Source organism: Apodemus sylvaticus, chromosome 7, assembly GCF_947179515.1.
Source record: "Apodemus sylvaticus chromosome 7, mApoSyl1.1, whole genome shotgun sequence".
In the NCBI taxonomy this organism is placed as follows: domain Eukaryota; kingdom Metazoa; phylum Chordata; class Mammalia; order Rodentia; family Muridae; genus Apodemus; species Apodemus sylvaticus.
The window spans coordinates 118,162,020-118,183,424 of NC_067478.1; positions in this window are offsets into that span (position 1 = coordinate 118,162,020).

The window sequence follows — 21,405 nt, forward strand, 5'->3', positions numbered from 1 at the left end:
GAACGCTAGGTTAGGCAAACTCTGTTTTCTTTCCCTTAGACTCTGCTGCATATCTTGTCTCTGTATCTCCTTCTGTGGTATTTTGTTCCCCATTCTGAGAAGGACCAGATTATCCATACGTTGTTCTTCCTTCTTCTTGACCTTCATTTGATCTGTGAATTGTGTCTTGGGTATGCCAAATTTCAGGACTAATATCCACTTATCAGTGAGTGCATACCATGTGTGTTCTTTTGTGATTGGTTTACCTCACTTAAGATGAAATTTTCCAGTTCTACTCATTTGCCTAAGAATTTCAGGAATTCATTGTTTTTAATAGCTGAATAGTATTCTATTGTGTAAATGTACCACATTTTCTGTATCCATTCCTATGTTGAGGGACATCTGGGTTCTTTCCAGCATTTGGCTACTGTAGATAAGGCTTCTCTAAACATAGTGGAGCATGTGTCCTTATTACATGTTGGAAAATCTTATGGGTATATGCCCAGGAGCTGGGTCCTCTGGTAATAGTAGGTCCAATTTTCTGAGAAACTTCCAAACTGATTTCCAGAGTGGTTGTGCCAGCTTGAAATCCCACCAGCAGTGGAGGAGTGTTACTCTTTCCCCACATCCTAGACACTACCTGCTGTCTCCTGAGTTTTGATCTTAGCCATTCTGACTGCTATGAGGTAAAATCTCAGGGTTATTTGATTTGATGTTTCCCTGATGACTAAGAATGTTGAACATTTCCTTAGGTGCTTCTCTGCCATTCGCTATTCCTCAGGTGAAAATTCATTGCTTAGCTCTCTACCCCATTTTTTGTATTATATTGTTATATTTTATTACTATTTCCTTTATACATTATGAAATGTGAATTATATATATTTTTCTATATTCTTTGTTTACAATCCAAAAGATTTCCCTTTTCCCAGCTCCCCCCCCCCCATATGTCCCATAAGTCCTCTTCTCTCCATCCATACTCCTATTTTTCCCCCTCCCTTTTCTCTGTCCTGGTACTCTTCTACAATGCTAGATCAAGCCTTTCCAGGATTAGGGCCCTTTTCTTCCTTCTTCATGGGAATCATTTGATATGCTAATTGAATCTTCAGTATTCAGAGTATCAAGGCTAATTAATATCCATTTATCAATGATTGCATTCCATGTGTATTCTTTTGTGATTGTGTTACCTCGCTTAGGATGATATTTTCCAATTCCATCCATTTGCCTAAAAAATTCATGAATTCATTGTTTTTAATTGCTGAATAGTACTCCATTGTGTATATATACCACATTTTCTATATCCATTCCTCCACTGAGGGATATCTGGGTTCTTTCCAGCTTCTGGCTATTATAAATAAAGCTGCTTTGAACATAGTGGAGCATGTGTCCTTATTGCATGCTGGGGAAACCTCTGGGTATATGGCCAGGAGAGGTATAGCAGGGTCCTCTGGAACTGTCATGTCCAGTTTTCTTAGGAACCACCAGACTGATTTCCATGGTGGTTGTACCATCTTACAATCCCACCAGAAGTGCAGGAGTGTTCCTCTTTCTCCACATCCTCGCCAACACCTGCTGTCTCCTGAGTTTTTAACATTAGGCATTCTGTCTGGTGTGAGGTGAAATCTCAGGGTTGTTTTGATTTGCATTTCCCTAATGGCTAATGATGTTGAGCATTTCATAAGGTGCTTCTCAGCCATCCGAATTTCTTCAGGTGAAAATTCTTTGTTTAGGTCTGTACCCCTCTTACACCATAGTGATCTGATAGGAGGCATGGGATTAGTTCAATCTTCTTGTATTTGTTGAGGTCTTTCTTGTGACCAATTATATGGTTGATTTTGGAGAAGGTACCATGAGGTGCTGAGAAAAAGGTATATTCTTTTGCTTTAGGGTGAAATGTTCTATAAATATCAGTCAAATCCAATCAGTCCAAAGCTTCAATTAGTTTTACTGTGTCCCTGTTTAGTTTCTGTTTTCCTGATCGGTCCATTGAGGAGAGTGGAGTGTTGAAGTCCCCCACAATTATTGTGTTAGGTACAATGTGTGCTTTGAGCTTTAGTAAAGTTTTTTTTACGAATGAGGGTGCCCTTTCATTTGACGCATAGATGTTCAGAATTGAAAGTTATTCTTGGTGGATTTTTCCTTTGACCAGCAAGAAGTGTCCCTCAGTGTCTCTTTTGATGACTTTAGGTTGAAAGTCGATTTTATCTGATATTAGAATGGCTACTCCGGCTCGTTTCCTGAGACCATTGGCTTGTAAAATTTTCTTCCAGCCTTTTACTCTAAGGTAGTTTTTGTCTTTGACATTTAGGTGTGTTTCCTGTATGCAGCAAAATGTAGGGTCCTGTTTCCTTATCCAGTCTGTTAGTCTATGTCTTTTTATTGGGGAATTGAGTCCATTGATGTTAAGAGATATTAAGGAATAGAGATTATTACTTCCTGTCATTTTTGATGTTATTTTTATATTTGAGTGATTAACTTCTTTTGGGTTTGAGGAAGGAAGGTTACTATATTACTTTTTCCAGGGTGTAGTTTCCCTCCTTGTATTGGAGTTTTCCTCCTATTATTCTTTGTAGAGCTGGGTTTGTAGAAAGATATTGTGTAAATTTGGTTTTGTCATGGAATGTCTTGGTTTCTCCATCTATTGTGATTGAGAGTTTTGCTGGGTATAGTAGTCTTGACTGACATTTGTGTTCTCTTAGAGTCTGCATGAGATCTTCCCAGGATCTTCTAGCTTTCATGGTCTCTGGTGAGAAGTCTGGTGTGATTCTGATAGGTCTTCCTTTATATGTTACTTGGCCTTTTTCTCTTACTGCCTTTAATATTCTTTCTTTGTTTAGTGCATTTGGGGTTTTGATTATTATGTGGCAAGAGGTATTTCTGCTCAGATCCAGTCTGTTTGGAGTTCTGTAGGCTTCTTGTATATTCATAGGCATCTCTCTCTTTAAGTTGGGAAAGTTTTCTTCCATAATTTTGTTAAAGATATTTGCTGGCCCTTTAAGTTGTAAATCTTCACTCTCATCTATACCTATAATCCTTAGGTTTGGTCTTCTCATTGTATCCTGGATTTCCTGGATGTTGTGGGATACAAGCTTTTTGCATTTTGCATTTTCTTTGACTGTTGAGTCAATGGTTTCTATGGTATCTTTGGCATCTGAAATTCTCTCTTCCATCTCTTGTATTCTGTTGTTTATATTTGCATCTATGGCCCCTGATTTCTTCTCAAGGTTTTCTATCTCCAAAGTTGTCTCCCTTTGTGATTTCTTAGTTGTTTCTACTTCTGTTTTTAGATCCAGGATGGTTTTGTTCAGTTCCATCATTTGTTTGTTTGTGTTTTCCTGTAATTCTTTAAGAGATTTTTGTGTTTTCTCTTTCATGACTTCTGCCTCTTGATTCAAGTTCTCCTGCATTTCTTTAAGATTTTTTTTTGCCTTTCTTCTTTATTGGCTTCTATCTCTTGAGCCTTATTCTCCTGCATTTCTTTCAGTGATTTTTCTGGTTCCATTATACGGGTTTCTAGCTTATTCATGTTCCCCTGTATTTCTTTAAGAGATTCACTTATGTCCTTTTTGTGTTCTTCTAGCGGGATCATGATCAGTGATTTTAAATCCAAATCTTGTTTCTCTGGTGTGTTGGTATAACCAGGACTTGCTGATGTTGGAGAGTTTGGTTCAGATGCTGCCATATTGCCTAGATTTCTGTTAGTAGCGTTCTTGCATTTGCCCTTTGCCATCTTGTTCTCTGCAGTTAGTTGGTCTTGTTCCTGGCTGGTGTTTGGGCCTCCTAAGGGGCTCTGGGGCTATTACTGCAACACTATATGGCTGGGTTTCCCCTAGGTTTATTTGGTTCCCTGGGGTATAACTTTTTGAGTTCTTTGTATATATTGGATATTAGCCCTGTATCAGATGTAGGATTGGTGAAGATCTTTTCCCAATTTGTTGGTTGCCATTTTGTCCTTTGGACGGTGTCCTTTGCCATACAGAAATTTTGCAATTTTATGTGATCCCATTTGTCAATTATTGATCTTAGAACATAAGCTATTGGTGTTCTGTTCAGGAAATTTTCCTCCATGCCTATGTCCTCAAGGGTTTTTCATAGTTTCTTTTCAATTAGTTTCAGTGTGTCTAGTTTTATGTGGAGGTCCTTGATCCACATGGAGTTGAGCTTAGTACAAGGAGATAAGAATGAATCAATTCGCATTCTCCTGTAGGCTGACCTCCATGTGAAAGAGCACCATTTGTTGAAAAGGCTATATTTTTCCACTGGATGTTTTCAGCTCCTTAGTCGAAGATCAAGTGACCATAGGTGTGTGGATTCATTTCTCGGTCTTCAATTCTATTCCATTGATCCCCTTGCCTGTCCCTGTGTCAATACTATTCAGTTTTTAACACTATTGCTCTGTAGTGTTGCTTGAGGTCTGGGACACTAATTCTCCCAAGTTCTTTTACTGTTGAGAATAGTTTTAGCTATCCTGGGTTTTTTGTTATTCCAGATGAATTTGAGAATTGCTTTTTCTAGCTCTGTGAAGAACTGAGTTGGGATTTTGATGGGGATTGGGTTGAATCTGTATATTGCTTTTGGCAAGATAGACATTTTAACTATATTAATCCTGCCAATCCATGAGCTTGGAAGATCTTTCCATTTTCTGAGGTCTTGTTCAATATCCTTCTTCAGTGACCTGAAGTTCTTGTCATATAGATCTTTCACTTGTTTGGTTAGAGTCACACCAAGATACGTCATATTGTTTGTGGCTATTGTCATTTCTCTAACTTCTTTCTCAGCCTGCTTATCCTTTGAGTATAGGAAGGCAACTGATTTGCTTGAGTTGATTTTATAACTTGCCACTTTGCTGAAAGTTGTTTCTCGGCTGTAGGAGTTCTCTGGTGGAGTTTTTTTGGGTCACTTAAGTATACTATCATGTTATCTGCAAATAGTGATAATTTTACTTCTTCCTTTCCAATTTGTATCACTTTGACCTCCTTATATTGTCTAATTGCTCTAGCTAGAACTTCAAGTACCATATTGAAAAGATATCGAGAGAGAGGGCAGCCTTGTCTAGTCCCTAATTTCAGTGGGATTGCTTCAAGTTTCTCTCCATTTAGTTTGATATTGGCTACTGGTTTGCTGTATATTGCTTTAATGATGTTTATGTATGGGCCTTGAATTTCTGTTCTTTCCAAGACTTTTAGCATGAGAGGATGCTGAATTTTGTCAAAATTTTCAGCATCTAATGAAATGATCATATGGTTTTTTTCTTTGAGTTTGTTTATGTAGTGGATTGCATTGATGGATTTCTGTATATTGAACCATCCCTGCATCCTTGGGATGAAGCCCAGTTGATTGTGGTGGATGATCGTTTTGATGTGTTCTTGCATTTGGTTGGCAAGAATTTTATTGAGTATTTTTGCATCGATATTCATAAGGGAAATTGGCCTGCATTTCTTTTTCTTTGTTGGATCAGTGTAATTGTGGCCTCGTAGAATGAATTGGGTAGTGTTCCTTCTGTTTCTATTTTGTGGAACAGTTTGAAGAGTATTGGTGTTAGGTCTTCTTTGAAGGTCTGATAGAATTCTGTACTGAAGCCATCTGGTCCCGTGCTTGTTTTTGGTTGGGAGACTTTCTATGACCCCTTTTATTTCTTTAAGGGTTATGGGCCTGGTTAGATGATCTCTTTGATCCTGATTTAATTTTGGTGTTTGGTATCTGACTAGGAAATTGTCCATTTCCCCCAGATTCTTCAGTTGTGTTGAATATAGGCTTTGGTAGTAAGATCTGATGATTTTTTGAAATTCCCCAGTTTCTGTTGCTATATCTCCCTTTTCATTTCTTTTTTTTAAGATTTTTATTTTCTATATTCTTTGTTTACATTCCAAATGATTTCCCCTTTCCCAGATCCACCCTCCTCATATGTCCCATAAACCTTCTTCTCTCCATCCATTCTCCAATCACCTCCCTCCTTTTGTTCTCTGTCCTTATATTCCCCTCCAATGCTAGATCAATCCTTTCCAGGATCAGGACCTTCTCCATACTTCTTCATAGAAGTCATTTGTTATACGATTTGTGCCTTGGGTATTCAGGGCTTCCCTTTTCATTTCTAATTTTGTTAATCTGGATACCGTGCTGTGCCTTTTGGTTAGTCTGGCTAAGGGTTTATCTATCCTGTTGATTCTCTACCCCACTTTTTAATAGGGTTTTTGGGTCTCTGGACTCTAACTTCTTGAGTTCTTTGTATATATTGGATATTAGCCCTCTGTCAGATGTAGGTTTGGTAAAAATCTTTTCCCAATTTGTTGGTTACCATTTTGTCCTTTGGACAGTGTCCCTTGCCTTACAGAAACTTTGTAATTTTATGAGGTCCTATTTGTCAATTCTTGATGTTAGAGCATAAGCTATGGGTGTTCTGTTCAGCTCTCTTATGGTTGTTTTTGGGTATGTAGCTCTGCTGCCTTGGAACAGCTCTTAGTGCAGATGGAAATTTGAAGATGCCTGTCCCAGGTTGCTTCTAAGCTCTTGTGTCCTCAGGGTTTCCTGCTGTTTCCTCTGAGCAGCAGGGGTGGTCCTACCTGTGCTGCCTGACCTCTCTGTACTCTTGGGTGGTCAGCTACCTTCCTGTGCCACTTAGATATGAATCGCTATGTGGCAGATGATGGTCCCAAGCTGGAGACAGTGACATTTATGCTTTATGTTTACTGAGAGCATATGATTGTACCAGTGTTTAATTAGGGAATTTAAATGTGCAAAGCCAGGATAAAACACATGTACCAATCAAACAGAATTGCAGTGAGTTTGTTACATATGGGGATAGGCTGGTATGAAAAATACTGAAATCCATCTACTTTTTCCCTTTTTGAGAACTATGCTCATGTGTTTTTCAGACACCGTTTCTGAGAATCCTAGAAGTTACTTTTTAAGTCTCATTTTACTAATTTCAGAATCTCCATGTTATTTGTAATGTAGAAACGTATAGCCCTTAAAGTGTAGTCTAATTATCTATGAATTAAAATTGAGGACTTAGTACAAGAAGGAGACAAACAGTTGAGCAGTCTCATCTTAAAAACAAACAAAACAATGAAGCAACAACAAAAAAAAACTGCTCAATTAGTCAGGCTTGATTAAAAATTAGTTAATTCAAGAAGGGTAAAGGCAGATCATTTAGGCAGTAGCAAACCAAAGAGTGAGAACTTAAATTGGTCTATATTTTTAGCTATAGTTTTTAATCTCATAGTTGATGGCGAGGTTCTACCACCATTTTTCCTCTTCCATTTCCTTCATCTAACCCCTCTCATGTACCCCCTTGACTTCTCTTAAAATTATGGCCACATTAATTCAATTGTTCTTAGAAACATACATATTTTTAAACATATAAATCCATCCTGCTCAGTCCATATGATTTCAGGACTGACTAGTTAGTAGTAGGCAAAAAGCATGAGAGGCACTTCCCTCAGAAAGACTATTTCTTTCACTCTGAACATTCCTCTATTTCCTGTAGTAATTGTCCATGGCTGAGGCCTCATGAGCTTCTCCTTCAATGTTATCATGTATATCAGTGGCATCCTGTTTGGGTTGTGTTTAGGAAACCAAGATTGTAGCTTCTCAGATATTTTTTGAAGATAGACTCTCCGAAAAAAGTCCTCTTCCTCTAGCTCTTCAATCTTTCTGTTTTCTTTTCCACAATAATCCCTAAATGTTAGGCACATGAATTGTGTTGTAGATGTACCAATGGGGATTGGACACCATGCAATCTCTTTTTTGCTGTATATAAATTGGTTGGAGTTTTCTGTGATGGTGTATGTCTGCTGTAAAGGGAGGTTTCTTTGATGAGAAACGAGGACTACATTTGTCTGTGGGCATAAGGGTAAATGTTTAGAATGCATTTATGCCTAATGCACGCTTAGTAACATGGTAATTGGAGATGTTTTTTCCTCCCAGTTCCATGATTTCTCTAGCTTTGGCTAAGTTTCCATTATCATACATTATTTCACTCTTGATGCGAGGGCCTTAAGTCTAAATAGAAAGCTACTGACTATTGCCAAGGTATGCCTGCCACGATCACACATGGAGGGTTATGATGACATGCAGATCATTGTGATTCATAGGATTCATAGATGGGTAGACTATTAGTGACTTCCCTCCCTTGGAATTTTATGGTCCTATGAAAGATTATCTTCAGGGAGAAGACTGTCAGGTCTATCCATTTCATGTGCTTTGTGTCTTGTGTCCAAAATGTGTAAAGTCTTCAGCAATTCAAATTTATTTTCCATATCTCAGTGGCAACAGAAATATTATATCAAAATTTGAGAGTCTTTTGGACAACCCTAACCACTCAAAAGAGGATTTTTTATGTCTTTACAAATAGTCTATGACTCTTGAGTGGATGGAATATGGTCGACACAGATAGGCCAATTTTGTTTAAACTATTTATGCATATAGACTTACATTTATTATATACAATTTTTATTAGATAATAATATTACTAATGACTTACTTTTATTTTTTATAGATCATTTTATTTGTTTACATTTCAAATGTTATCCCCCTTCCTGGTCGGTCTCCACTCCGTGAAGACCCCCAGCCCATACTCATTCCACTTTGCCTCTAAAAGGGTGCAATTCCACTCACCCAACTACTGCCCCCTAACCAATCTAGCTTTCCCCTTCTCTGGGGTATCAGACCTCAATAGGAATAAGTACCTCCCCTCACATTGATGCCAGATGAGGCAGTCCTCTGCTACATATGTAACTGGAGCCATGTACCAGCTTATGTATACACTTTGGTTGGTGATTTAGTTTCTAGGAGTTTTGAGAGGTCCTTATAGTTGATACTGTTGTTTTTCCTAGGAGGTTGCAATCCCTTTCAGTTCCTTCAGCCCTTCTCCTATCTCTTCCATTGTGGTCCCTGGGCTCAGTCCAATGATTGGCTGTGAGATCTGCATCTGTCTTAGCTAGGTACTACCAGAACATCTCACAGAACAGCCATACCAAACTCCAGTCTATAAGCACCTATTGGCATCAGAAACAGCATCTGAGTTTGGTGTCAGAGGATGAAACATAATTCATGGTAGGTCAGTCCCTGGATGCCTCTACTCCATTATTTGTCCCTGCATTTCCTTTAGACAGGAACAATTCTGGGTTACACATTTTTAGATGGGTGGATGAACCCATCACTCCACTGGGACCATGTCTATCTACTACTTCAGGTTCAATCTCCCTGCTGTTAGGTATTTTAGGTTTTTTGGTATTTTTAGGTATTTTGCTGTTAGGATGCTAAAGTCATCCCCATTGGGTCCTGAGAATCTCTTGCATCCCTGACATCTGGGACTTTCCAGTGGTTCTCCAAGTTCCCATCCCCCATTGCTACTTTTTTTCTATTCATTCTCCTGACCCTCTAGACTTCTCTCCTGTCCATTAGCATGCCTGGCCCTATACCCCCTTTTTTCCTCTCCCACCCATCTCCAACCCATGTCTCCCATCCCTCTGCCTCCCATGATTATTTTGTTTCCCATTCTAAGTGGGTTTGTAGCATTCACAGTTTGGCCTTCCTTATTGTAAAGTTTTATATGGTCTTTGAGTGTATCATGGATATTCTGAGCTTTTGGGCTAACATCCACTTATCAGCAACTATATATCATGTATATTCTTCTGAATCTAGCTTACCTCACTCAGGATAATATTCACTAGTTCAATCCATTTGCCTACAAAGTTTGTGAAGTCATTTTTAATAGCTGAGTAGTATTCCATTGTGTAAATGTACCAAATTTTCTGTATCCATTCTTCTATCAAGAGACATCAGGGTTGTTTTCAGCTTCTACTATTATAATAAATAAGGATACTGTGAACATAATGGAGGATGAGTCCTGGTTATGTGTTGGAGCATTTGGGGGGTATATGCCTAGGAGTTATATAGCTGGGACTTCAGGTAGGGCTATTTCCAATTTCTTGAAGAACTGCCAGATTGATTTATAAAGTGTTTATATCAGCTTGAAATCTCACCAGCAAACCAACAGCCAACATTAAATTAAATGGCAAGAAACTTGAAGCAATTCCACTAAATAAGAGACAAGACATGGCTACCCTATCTCTACCTATTTACTCAATATAGTACTTGAAGATCTAGCTAGAGCAATTAGACAACAAAAGAAAGCCAAAGGTGTACAAATCAGAAAAGAAGAAGTCAAGGTATCACTATTTGTAGATAATATGATGGTATGCATAGTCACCCCAAAAATTCTTCTAGAGAACTTCTAAACCTGATAACAACTTAAGCAAAGTTAATAACATTAACTAAAACAAATTATCTCTACACAAATGATAAGTGGGCTCAGAAAGAAATTAAGGAAACAGCTCCCTTCTCAATAGTCACAAATAATATAAATTATCTTTGTATAACTTGAACTAAGCTAGTAAAAGATCTGTCTGACAAGAGCTTCGAGTCTCTGAAAAAAACAAACTGAAGAAGATGTCAGGATATTGAAAGATGTCCTATGCTCATGGATTGACAGGATTAATATAGTAAAAATAGCTATCTTACCAAAAGTAGTCTACAGATACAGTCATTCATCAAAATTCAAACTCAGTTCTTCACAGAGATGTGAAGAGAAATTCTTACCCTCATCTGGAATAGCAAGACACCCAGGATAGAAAACCGATTCCCAACAATAAAAGAACTTCTGGGGGAATCACTATCACTGATTTCAAGCTGTACTACAGAGCAATAGTGATTAAAAAAGAAAAAAAAAACTCATGGTATTGGTACAGAGACAGGCAGGTAGATTAATGGAATAGAATTGAAGACCCAGAAATAAGCCCACATACCTATGGTTACATGATCTTTGATAAAGAAGTCAAAACTATACAATGGAAAAATAAAACACCTTCTAGAAATGCTGCTGGTCTAACTGACAGTCTGCATGTAAAGGAATGTAATTTGATCCATTTATATCTTCTGGTACAAACCTCAAGTCCATGTATATCATGGACTGCCACAAAAACACCACATAAGCTGAATCTAATAGAAGAGAAAGTGGGAAAGAGCCTTGAACACAGCAGCACAGGGGAAAATTTCCTGAACACCAATACCTCGGGCTCTAAGATCAATAATGGACAAATGGGACCTCATGAAACTGAAAAGCTTCTGTATGGCAAAGAATATTGTCAATAGGACAAAATAACAACCCACAGATTGAGAAAAGATCTTTACCAAATTTATATTTGATAGAGTGTTAATGTGTGAACTTAAAATATATGAAGAACTCAAATGTAAGAATCCAGAAAATCAAATAAGCCAATTAAAATATGGGGTACAGAGCTAAACAAAGAATTCTCAACTGAGGACCCTCGAGTGTCTGAGAAACAACTAAAGAATTGTTCTACTTATGGGTTCTTTAGAATTTTATTTTCTGTTATTTACACTAATTGTTATTTATGTATTCATCTTTTCCCATTCCCTAATTAAAGACCACCCATTTTCTAGGGGAAATGTGGAAAAGAAAGGGGACCTTAACACATTTTTATAATATTTATTTTTGTGTATGTACTATAATCATGTTGTTTTGCTGCTGCTCCTCCAAACCCTCACATATAGCACACACTCTTAAAAATCACCCTTTGAATCAAAGGCAGGACAGTATTTCTAAGGGTGCAAAATTATGACTTTAAGTTGTTTTAAAATTAGATCACTTAGGTTCTCATTTGCAGTCTTCTATTTGCTCTTGTGGTTTAAACTTCCCTTTATTTAACTCCTCTCGAACTATACCAGCTGCTACTTCTACAAACTATGCACAAACCACATCTTTCCTTAAAGATGCCCCAAAGGTGAATGCTTTTTTTAGGATTCTTCCTGCACTAATTCTTCAATAGGGCCCCAGGGGCACCAAAATATGTGTTTGTAATTTGCATTTCTCTAATTAGTGAGTTAGCACATTTGCTACTACTGCAGCCAGCAGCTGCTACTTGAATTTCCTGTATGAATGATACCTCAAGATACCAAAGAACATTCTCTCTGAATCATCAATCAGTGAAGCAGATTAAATCATTGCTACCTTATAGAAAACATGGATATGCCTCTTAAGTACTTTCCTTTAAATAAACTTCAATTCCAACTATTGCAAAGTTTGAAAACAAGAAATTTTAAAAACTGCTGTTTCTGACTCCTCTGTCTGTATCTGAAAAGTAGCAGTAGTACAAAGGAGTCTGCATAAGATATTTTAGACCGGGATGAACCTATTATAACTTAACAATGAAAACTAGTAAAAAGTGTATAGGTATTGTGGTAAAATTTGATAAAACAAAGTATATGTTTTGCCTAAAGCCAGTATCATCTTGACCAAGTTCAGTTTTTCTCTGACATACAAGGAGATATGGTTATTTTATGAATCAGATAGGAAACACCAAAAGACCATACCTTTGTGGAACATGATGAAGTAATGAGTGCTGTGTGTTACTTACGTTTGACAAATTCAGATTGGCATTTCTGATTGAGATCTAACCTTATTCTCAGTAACAATTGTTACCCTGAATTCCATTACACTCTGTTGAATGCAATGCTTCTCTATGTAATGATCCAGCATCAGGAAAACATGCCAACAGCTATGAAATCAAATCCACTGAGGAAGCTATGACATGCAAGCACATGTTATTTTGCCTACCAGTCACTCAATATATGTCAAGAGCATCGAGAATAGAAGATGATGTTTTGTATATTTATATACTATCTATTATTTGTGTCTAATTTTCCTAAAAGCACTGGAGGACACGAGTTACCGGATAAAATAACCATGTACTGGATACAAAACAAGAAATTTGAATTGGATATCTCCATGCACTATTCAGTAATGTCAGTCTGAGTTCTATGTTTCATGCTAAAAGTTTAAGTTTAAAATAGAGCCTAAATCTACAGAGTGTTCCTTCTAATTGAGGAGATAGATTTGCAACAAGAATAACATACTACACAATTAATGATACTTATTTCCATTTTACAAATAAGATAATTTGGATAGTTAGAAGTCATATTGTACAAAACAAAGAGTATACATGGAGTGACCCATGGCTCCAGCTACGTATGTAGCAAAGCATGGCCTTGTTGGGCATCAATGGGAGGCAAGGCCCTTGGTCCTGTGAAAGCTCAATGCCCTGGTGTAGGGGACTGCCAGGGCAGAGAGGCGGGAGTAAGTGGGTGAGAGAACACCCTCATAAATGTAAGGAGAGGGGAGATGGAAAAGGGGATAACATTTTAAATGCAGACAAATAAAATATCCAATTAAAACAAGAAGTCACAGCATAGGTGAAAGTGACCTATTCATAAAGATTTTGTGATCTTTATCATCTATTTTCAAAGGAAAGTGTTCTAATCTGTTTATTTATGCATGTGTGTTTGTGGGCAGGTACACATTCCCATATGCTTTCTCACATTTGTGAGTAAGTAAAGGGTAGACAGTGAGAAGAGAGTCTGCAAGTAAGGGGCAAAAAGTGAGAAATAGTACCCAACTGGCAGTATTTTAACCTGCATTTTCATAATCCCACTCTAGTAAAATTTCCAACAATCCTTCTTAGAAACTAAGCACCAGAGGCAAGCCCTTGCCCCATAAATACTGAACTCTACCTAGAAACATTTTGTAGAGGTAGAAATAAAATTGTATAAGTCAGTGCTCATTACTTTAGGCAGGATTTTGTGTGTGTGTATGTGACAAGTTTTTATTGATTCTACCTGGGCTACAGGCAGGCGAAGCCCATCTGTCAAGTGCCTTCTAAAAGCCTGCTCTGTCTCATTTTACCTAGCTGTTCATCCTATGAAACAGGAACTTGACAGGCGAATACAAGAACTCTTAACGACAGAGGCCATGCTGTTAATAGTGTTGGCCAAGAGCCACTTGGAGGTCAGAGCTATAAAGATGTGGAATGGAGCATTGTGGTGTTAGCACACATCTCTCTAATGTGAAGAATGTAGAGAGAAGCTAGGGAAGGAGCAGAGGAGAAAACGCATGATGTAACAGTCCATTGCTTCACATGGTGCGTATCTGTATAAAACACTCCAGATTATAATATCATCTTTAAGATAGTAGCATTCATAATCAAGGTGAAAATAAAAATTTAGCTATAAGCACATTCAAGTGATCGTGAAATTTATGTGTCACAGAATTAAAGCTTTGTGATATGACATTTGGAAATTTTAACCTTATTATTAGTATTAGATTTTTTAGTATTAAAATTATTTGTATTTGGACAGTCCTCAAGTGTGGTGGCTTTATAAACGACAATGTAGCCTAATGAATCCAACATCTAGTACAAATATGCTTTACAAAAAAACTCTGCTTAAAGACAGATTCCCTTTATAACATTTATAACAGTGACAAACAACTGAGACTTAACAATTTTAGTTATAACCACCACCCATTTCAAACCATAAAGCATGTAGGACTATTTCTGTATCTCATAAATTGCAGATGATGCCAAGTTTTGAGAAAATTATCTTTGTTGCTTAGAGGTAACTGATGGAATATTGCTGGAGTCAAGGTCCTGGGAGTCTAGCACCAAAGACCATGATATTGTTTTACATGTAAGTTCCCTAGTCTACTATATCAAAGAACCAAAACTATCTTAAGCTAACCAATGTTTGTTCACTCTCTGCTATGTAGGCAACAGGACACAAGCCTGGCAGAGCCACACTGTCTAAGGAGATTTTTAAGAAAGCGCATTTTCTTGTTTCTAGTTTCTGATGGCTTTGGTTTCTTGGCTTATAAATGATATAGTATTGAAAGCAAAGACATAAGACATGAATACCTGACTGGCCTTTTATAGCAGCAGCAATTAAATATATCAATGTAATAAAGAATGTAATAAACACTTTCTAAAAATATTACTAGTTTCTCAAAGTAAAGAAATGAATAAAATAAGTTTTACCTTCATGTAGACCACAGGTAAAAATGAGTTCATCATGCATCTCAGACCTAAATGTGTAAACAGCTATTAGAAAACATAAGAAGAAAATATAAATGAGTGTTTTCCAATTTCATATTAGACAAAATTCTTTTATAGACACTGAAAATAAAAGCACAAATGGAAGAAAAAATAACTGGATTATCAGAATAAGGTGATTTGGTGTTCTAAGGAATGCCATCATGAGCCAGATGCAACACAGAGAGTGAGAAAATGTTTTCAAAGCCACAAATAAAAACAATTTGTGCTCAGGATATATGAAGAAATTTACTGATCATCAGACATGTATATGTGTGTGTGTGTATTATATAAATATAATATATATATAATACATAGATCATATTTAGATAATAATCATCACAATTACTACCTTTCAAGATCAAAATCCAGTTGAGAAAATGCACACTGATAACATATGATAGAGGTGTGGAAAGGAATGTCAGGATTTTGAGACAGTGCTGAGCTAGCTCCTCAGGATGCAAACATAGTTGAATAAGGACTGCAAGGCTCTGCTCTGAAACATAGAAAATTGAACATCTACCTAGGCTACATAAGTCCCTGCCAAAGAAAAATAAAAAAGATCAAAGACAGAAGAATGTAAGAATCTATTTCTTTTTTTTATTGTTTTTTTATTCGATATATTTTTTTATTTACATTTCAAATGATTTCCCCTTTTCTGGCCCCCCACCTCCCCAAAAGTCACATAGGACCCCCCTGTTCTCCCACCCACCACTTCCCACTTCCCTGTTCTGGTTTTGCCTTATACTGCAACACTGAGTCTTTCCAGAACCAGGGGCCTCTCCTCTGTTCTTCTTGTACTTCATTTGATGTGTGGATTATGTTTTGGGTTTTCCAGTTTTCCAGGCTAATATCCACTTATTAGTGAGTGCATACAATGATTGATTTTTTGAGACTGGGTTACCTCACTTAGTATGATGTTCTCCAGCTCCATCCATTTGTCTAAGAATTTCATGAATTCATTGCTTCTAATGGCTAAATAGTACTCTATTGTGTATATATACCACATTTTTTGCATCCACTCTTCAATTGAGGGATACCTGGGTTCTTTCCAGCTTCTGACTATTATAAATAGGGCTGCTATGAACATAGTGGAGCATATATCCTTATTACATGGTGGGGAATCCTCTGGGTATATGCCCAGGAGTGGCATAGCAGGATCTTTCAGAAGAGACATGCCCAGTTTTGGTAGGAACCGCCAGACTGATTTCCAGAGTGGTTGTACCAATTTGCAACTCGAACAGCAGTGGAGGAGTGTTCCTCTTTCTCCACATCCTGGCCAACACTTCTGTCTCCTGAATTTTTAATCTTAGCCATTCTGACTGGTGTAAGGTGAAATCTCAGGGTTGTTTTTATTTGCATTTCCATGATGACTAATGAAGTTGAGCATTTTTAAGATGTTTCTCCACCATCTGAAGTTCATCAGGTGAGAATTTTTTGTTTAACTCTGTACCCAATTTTTAATAGGGTGATTTGGTTTTCTGGGGTCTAACTTCTTGAGTTCTTTGTATATATTGGATATTAGCCCTCTATCTGATGTAGGATTGGTGAAGATCTTTTCCCAATTTGTTGGTTGCCAATTTGTCCTTTTGATGATGTCCTTTGCCTTACAGAAACTTTGTAATTTTATGAGGTCCCATTTGTCAATTCTTGATCTTAGAGCATAAGCTATTGGTGTTCTGTTCAGGAACTTTCCCCCTGTACCGATGTCCTCAAGGGTCTTCTCCAGTTTCTTTTCTATTAATTTCAGAGTGTCTGGCTTTATGTGGAGGTCCTTGACCCATTTGGAGTTGAACTTAGTAGAAGGAGACAAGGATGGATCAATTTGCATTCTTCTGCATGCTGACCTCCAGTTGAACCAGCACCATTTGTTGAAAAGGCTATCTTTTTTTCCATTGGATGTTTTCAGCCCCTTTTTCGAGGATCAAGCGGCCATAGGTGTGTGGGTTCATTTCTGGATCTTCAATCCTGTTCCATTGATCTGCCTGCCTGTCACTGTACTAATACCATGCAGTTTTTAACACTATTGCTCTGTAGTATTGCTTGAGGTCAGGGATACTGATTCCCCCAGAATTTCTTTTGTTGTTGAGAATAGTTTTAGCTATCCTGGGTTTTTTGTTATTCCAGATGAATTTGAGAATTGTTCTTTGTAACTCTATGAAGAATTGAGTTGGGATTTTGATGGGTATTGCATTGAATCTGCATATTGCTTTTGGTAAAATGGCCATTTTAACTATATTAATCCTGCCAATCCAAGAGCATGGGCGATTTTTCCATTTTTTGAGGTCTTCTTCCATTTCCTTTTTCAGAGTCTTGAAGTTCTTGTCATATAGATCTTTCACATGTTTGGAAAGAGTCACCCCAAGATACTTTATACTGTTTGTGACTATTGTGAAGGGTGTCATTTCCCTAACTTCTTTCTCAGCCTGCTTATCCTTTGAGTATAGGAAGGCTACCGATTTGCTTGAGTTAATTTTATAACCTGCTACTTTGCTGACGTTGTTTATCAGTTGTAGGAATTCTCTAGTGGAGTTTTTTGGATCACTTAGGTAGATTATCATATATCATCTGCAAATAATGATAGTTTGACTTCTTCCTTTCCAATTTGTATCCCTTTGACCTCCTTATGTTTTCGAATTGCCCGAGCTAGTACCTCAAGTACAATATTGAAAAGATAAAGAGAAAGGGGGCAGCCCTGTCTAGTCCCTGATTTTAGTGGGATTGCTTCAAGTTTCTCTCCATTTAGTTTGATGCTGGCTACCGGTTTGCTGTATATTGCTTTTACTATGTTTAGGTATGGGCCTTGCATTCCTGTTCTTGCCAAGTCTTTAACCATGAAAGGATGCTGAATTTTTTCAAATACATTTTCAGCATCCAATGAAATGTCCATGTGGTTTTTTTCTTTGAGTTTGTTTATGTAGTGGATTGCATTGATGGATTTCCTTATATTGAACCAACCCTGCATCCCTGGAATAAATCCTACTTGATCATGGTGGATGATTGTTTTTATGTGTTCTTGGATTCGGTTGGCAAGAATTTTATTGAGTATTTTTGCATCAATGTTCATAAGGGAAATTGGGCTGACGTTCTCTTTCTTTGTTGGATCTTTGTGTGGTTTTGGTATAAGTGTAATTGTAGCTTTGTAGAAGGAGTTGGGTAGTGTTCCTTCTGTTTCTATTTTGTGGAATAGTTTGAAGAGTATTGGTGTTAGGTCTTCTTTGAAGGTCTGATAGAATTCTGCACTGAAGCCATCTGGTCCTGTGCTTTTTTTGGATGGAAGGCTTTCTATGACCCCTTCTAATTCATTAGGTGTTATGGAACTGTTTAGATGATCTATTTGGTTCTGATTTAATTTTGGTATTTGGTATCTGTCTAGGAAATTGTCCATTTCCTCCAGATTCTCCAGTTGTGTTGAGTATAGGCTTTTGTAGTAGGATCTGATGATTTATTTAATTTCCTCACTTTCTGTTGTTACATCCCCCTTTTCGCTTCTAATTTTGTTAATTTGGATATTTTCTCTCTGCCCTTTGGTCAGACTGGTTAAGGGTTTATCTATCGTGTTGATTTTCTCAAAGAACCAGCCTCTGGATTTCTTGATTCTTTGTATGGTTCTCTTTGTTTCCACTTGACTGATTTCAGCCCTGAGTTTGAAGATTTCCAGTCTTCTACTCCTCCTGGGTGAACTGGCTTCTTTTTGTTCCAGGGTTTTCAGGTGTGTTGTTAAGCTGCTAGTGTATGCACTCTCCCTTTTCTTTTTGGAGGCACTCAGGGATATGAGTTTTTCTCTTAGCACTGCTTTCATTGTGTCCCAAAGATTTGGGTATGTTGTGTCTTCATTTTCATTAAATTCTAAAAAGTCTTCGATTTCTTTATTTCTTCTTTGGCCAAGGTGTCATTGAGTCGAGTATTGTTCAGTCTCCATATGTATGTGGGCTTTCTGTTGTTTTTGCTGCTATTGAAGACCACTTTTACTCCATAGTGATCTGATAGGAGGCATGGGATTAGTTCGATCTTTTTATATTCATTGGGGTCTCTCTTGTGACCAATTATATGGTCGATTTTGGAGAAGGTACCATGAGGTGCTGAGAAAAAGATATATTCTTTTGTTTTAGGGTGAAATGTTCTATAAATATAAGTCAAGTCCAATTGGCCCAAAGCTTCAATTAGTTTAACATATGAAGCAGAGAACTGATATTATGCATCTTCAGAAAAAGGAAATTCAAAAACACACAAGGATGGAATTTTGTCACACCCCAAAAGATGGTTAAATAAGAAAGACACACAAGAAGAAAACATACGGCTGAGGAATAGAGGAGTCTACAAACTCAAGAGCTCGTATACATAAAGCAGAATTCCGTGGCTGTTACTGAAAGCAGCTTGGCAGTCCTTCAATTGTTGATATGGACTTATTATCCAATCCAGTGATTCTTCGCTTAAGCATATCCCCAAGAGAAATCACACCTTCAGTCCATGGAGAATCTTACGAATGAATATTTATAACCACCTCTCATACCAGCAAAAATGGAAAACATACAACTGTTAATCCACTTATAAATGAGTGTCTTGCTATATGAAAGGCTAAGTCTAAGTTCAATGATCATACATGTGTCTAGCATGTGTGAGGCCATGGAACAGCACAGAATGGGATGTTAACACTACTAAGAGTTTGAGAGAGGTGCTCCTAGGAATTCCAAAGCTTTCAAAGGTTTTGAAAGATGTTAAGGACAGCCTTTAATTTAGTGTCTCTTTACAATATAACATATGATTTAAGCTTTCTTGATGCAATTATTTTTGAAAGTTTGACTTGTAACTCACTGTCTAGAACATGTGACCATTTAGAATGTGCAGTGGTCTACTGTAGTCAGAAGTCAGTATAGGCACTGCTACAATATCCGTCACCACCAACCCTTCCCTCGTTGGCTGTATCCTCACAATATAGCACTTCACTAATAAAATGGAACAGTTATTGTTCACATATGATAAAATGGATGAATCTTGAGAACAGATTACTAAGTCCCTCTTACAGGGGACTGCAACTACTCCCATAAAATGTCCAGAATAGTTAATTCCACTGAAATGGAAAGATGTTTACTGGTTCCTGGGGGATGAGAGCAGGGCTTCCTCTCAGAAGGATGAAGTGATATTAAAGAAGATTGTGGCAGTATCTCATCATCTTGTGAGGAAGAGCTACTTTGTACTTCTTAAATATGCAGATTTTAATGACTGTGAACTACATATCAAGTTGTCAAATGATTAGAATAATGAAACCTTAGTCACAAAGAATTTTGTAAGAAAAAAATAAGGCTATGAATTAAAGGACATACTTGCCCTGTTGAGAAAGTTTGACAAATTTTATAGTCTCTTGCCCCATCCCCCTGCTCTCTTGCCATTTCTCTTTCTCCATGTCTCTGTTGTAGTAATCTGTCCCACACTCTAGATTGCCCACCTACTTTCTTTGTTCTCTAGCTGCTTTCTGACTTCTATTTTTCTAATCAATTTAGCTGTTCTTAGCATGTTCTATTTCTCTCAGCCTGGCCTAATTTGCAAATTTCTCATTCTATTTACACCACTCAGGAAGAAAGTTAGCTGCTAATTAAATTGGATCAAATACAAGTCTCATGAGACCCTCCCAGACACCCTGGCAAGGTACATTTAGATTTATCAATTCCTTTTGTTGTTAGTCTTTGATCAATTTCCACTGTGACATTGCTCTATAAAAAATGACTTTATTTTTAGAAAATAGGAACAGATAAATTGTCTCTATTGATTAGTACATAAAAAGATAAGCAGCATCTTTTGAACATTTTAAATTAATTCCTTTCCTGTCTCCAGTTCACTCACATTAGATGAGTGTTATTGTACTTACTGAATAATTTGAACTTCAATAGAAACAGTTAAGAAATCCTAGGTAAGGATTTCCTAGGTGTCAAGACAGGATTTTGACACCCAGGCACAAAACATCTCTCCAGTCCTTTTTCTGATTTAATTCAAACTAATGAAATCACTAGTAGTGATTTCACTAATCACTAGTAGTCTTGCTGAAGTTTCATTAATTAATAGCTATACTCACCAGTGGATGATAATCTGGGTTGGAATGTGTGGGTAAGCAGGCACTAGCAATTAGGGACTGCAGTGATATATCAGTCTTGCATTGTAATCTATAGATTCTAACAAGGCAGCAGTCCCTTCCCCAGTGGCTGATTAACAAACTAGCTAATCAGACTCTGCACCTGAGAGATCACTGCCTCTATACTTTGGGCAAGGCAGCAGAGTGGGTGAGGTACAAAAGGCTCACGGGGTTAAGCCACCACTGTAAAAACAGACCCCATTGTATTTGAAATACAAATAGTTCAGAGTCAGAAAGTGTAAGATACAAATGGGAGGAGACTGTTCATCATAGCTCCATTGCATCAGGCTGTGACATTATTTTCCCTGGTGAAACAGAAAATCAATGAGGGTGGGAAAAGAATTTTCTTCTCAGAGT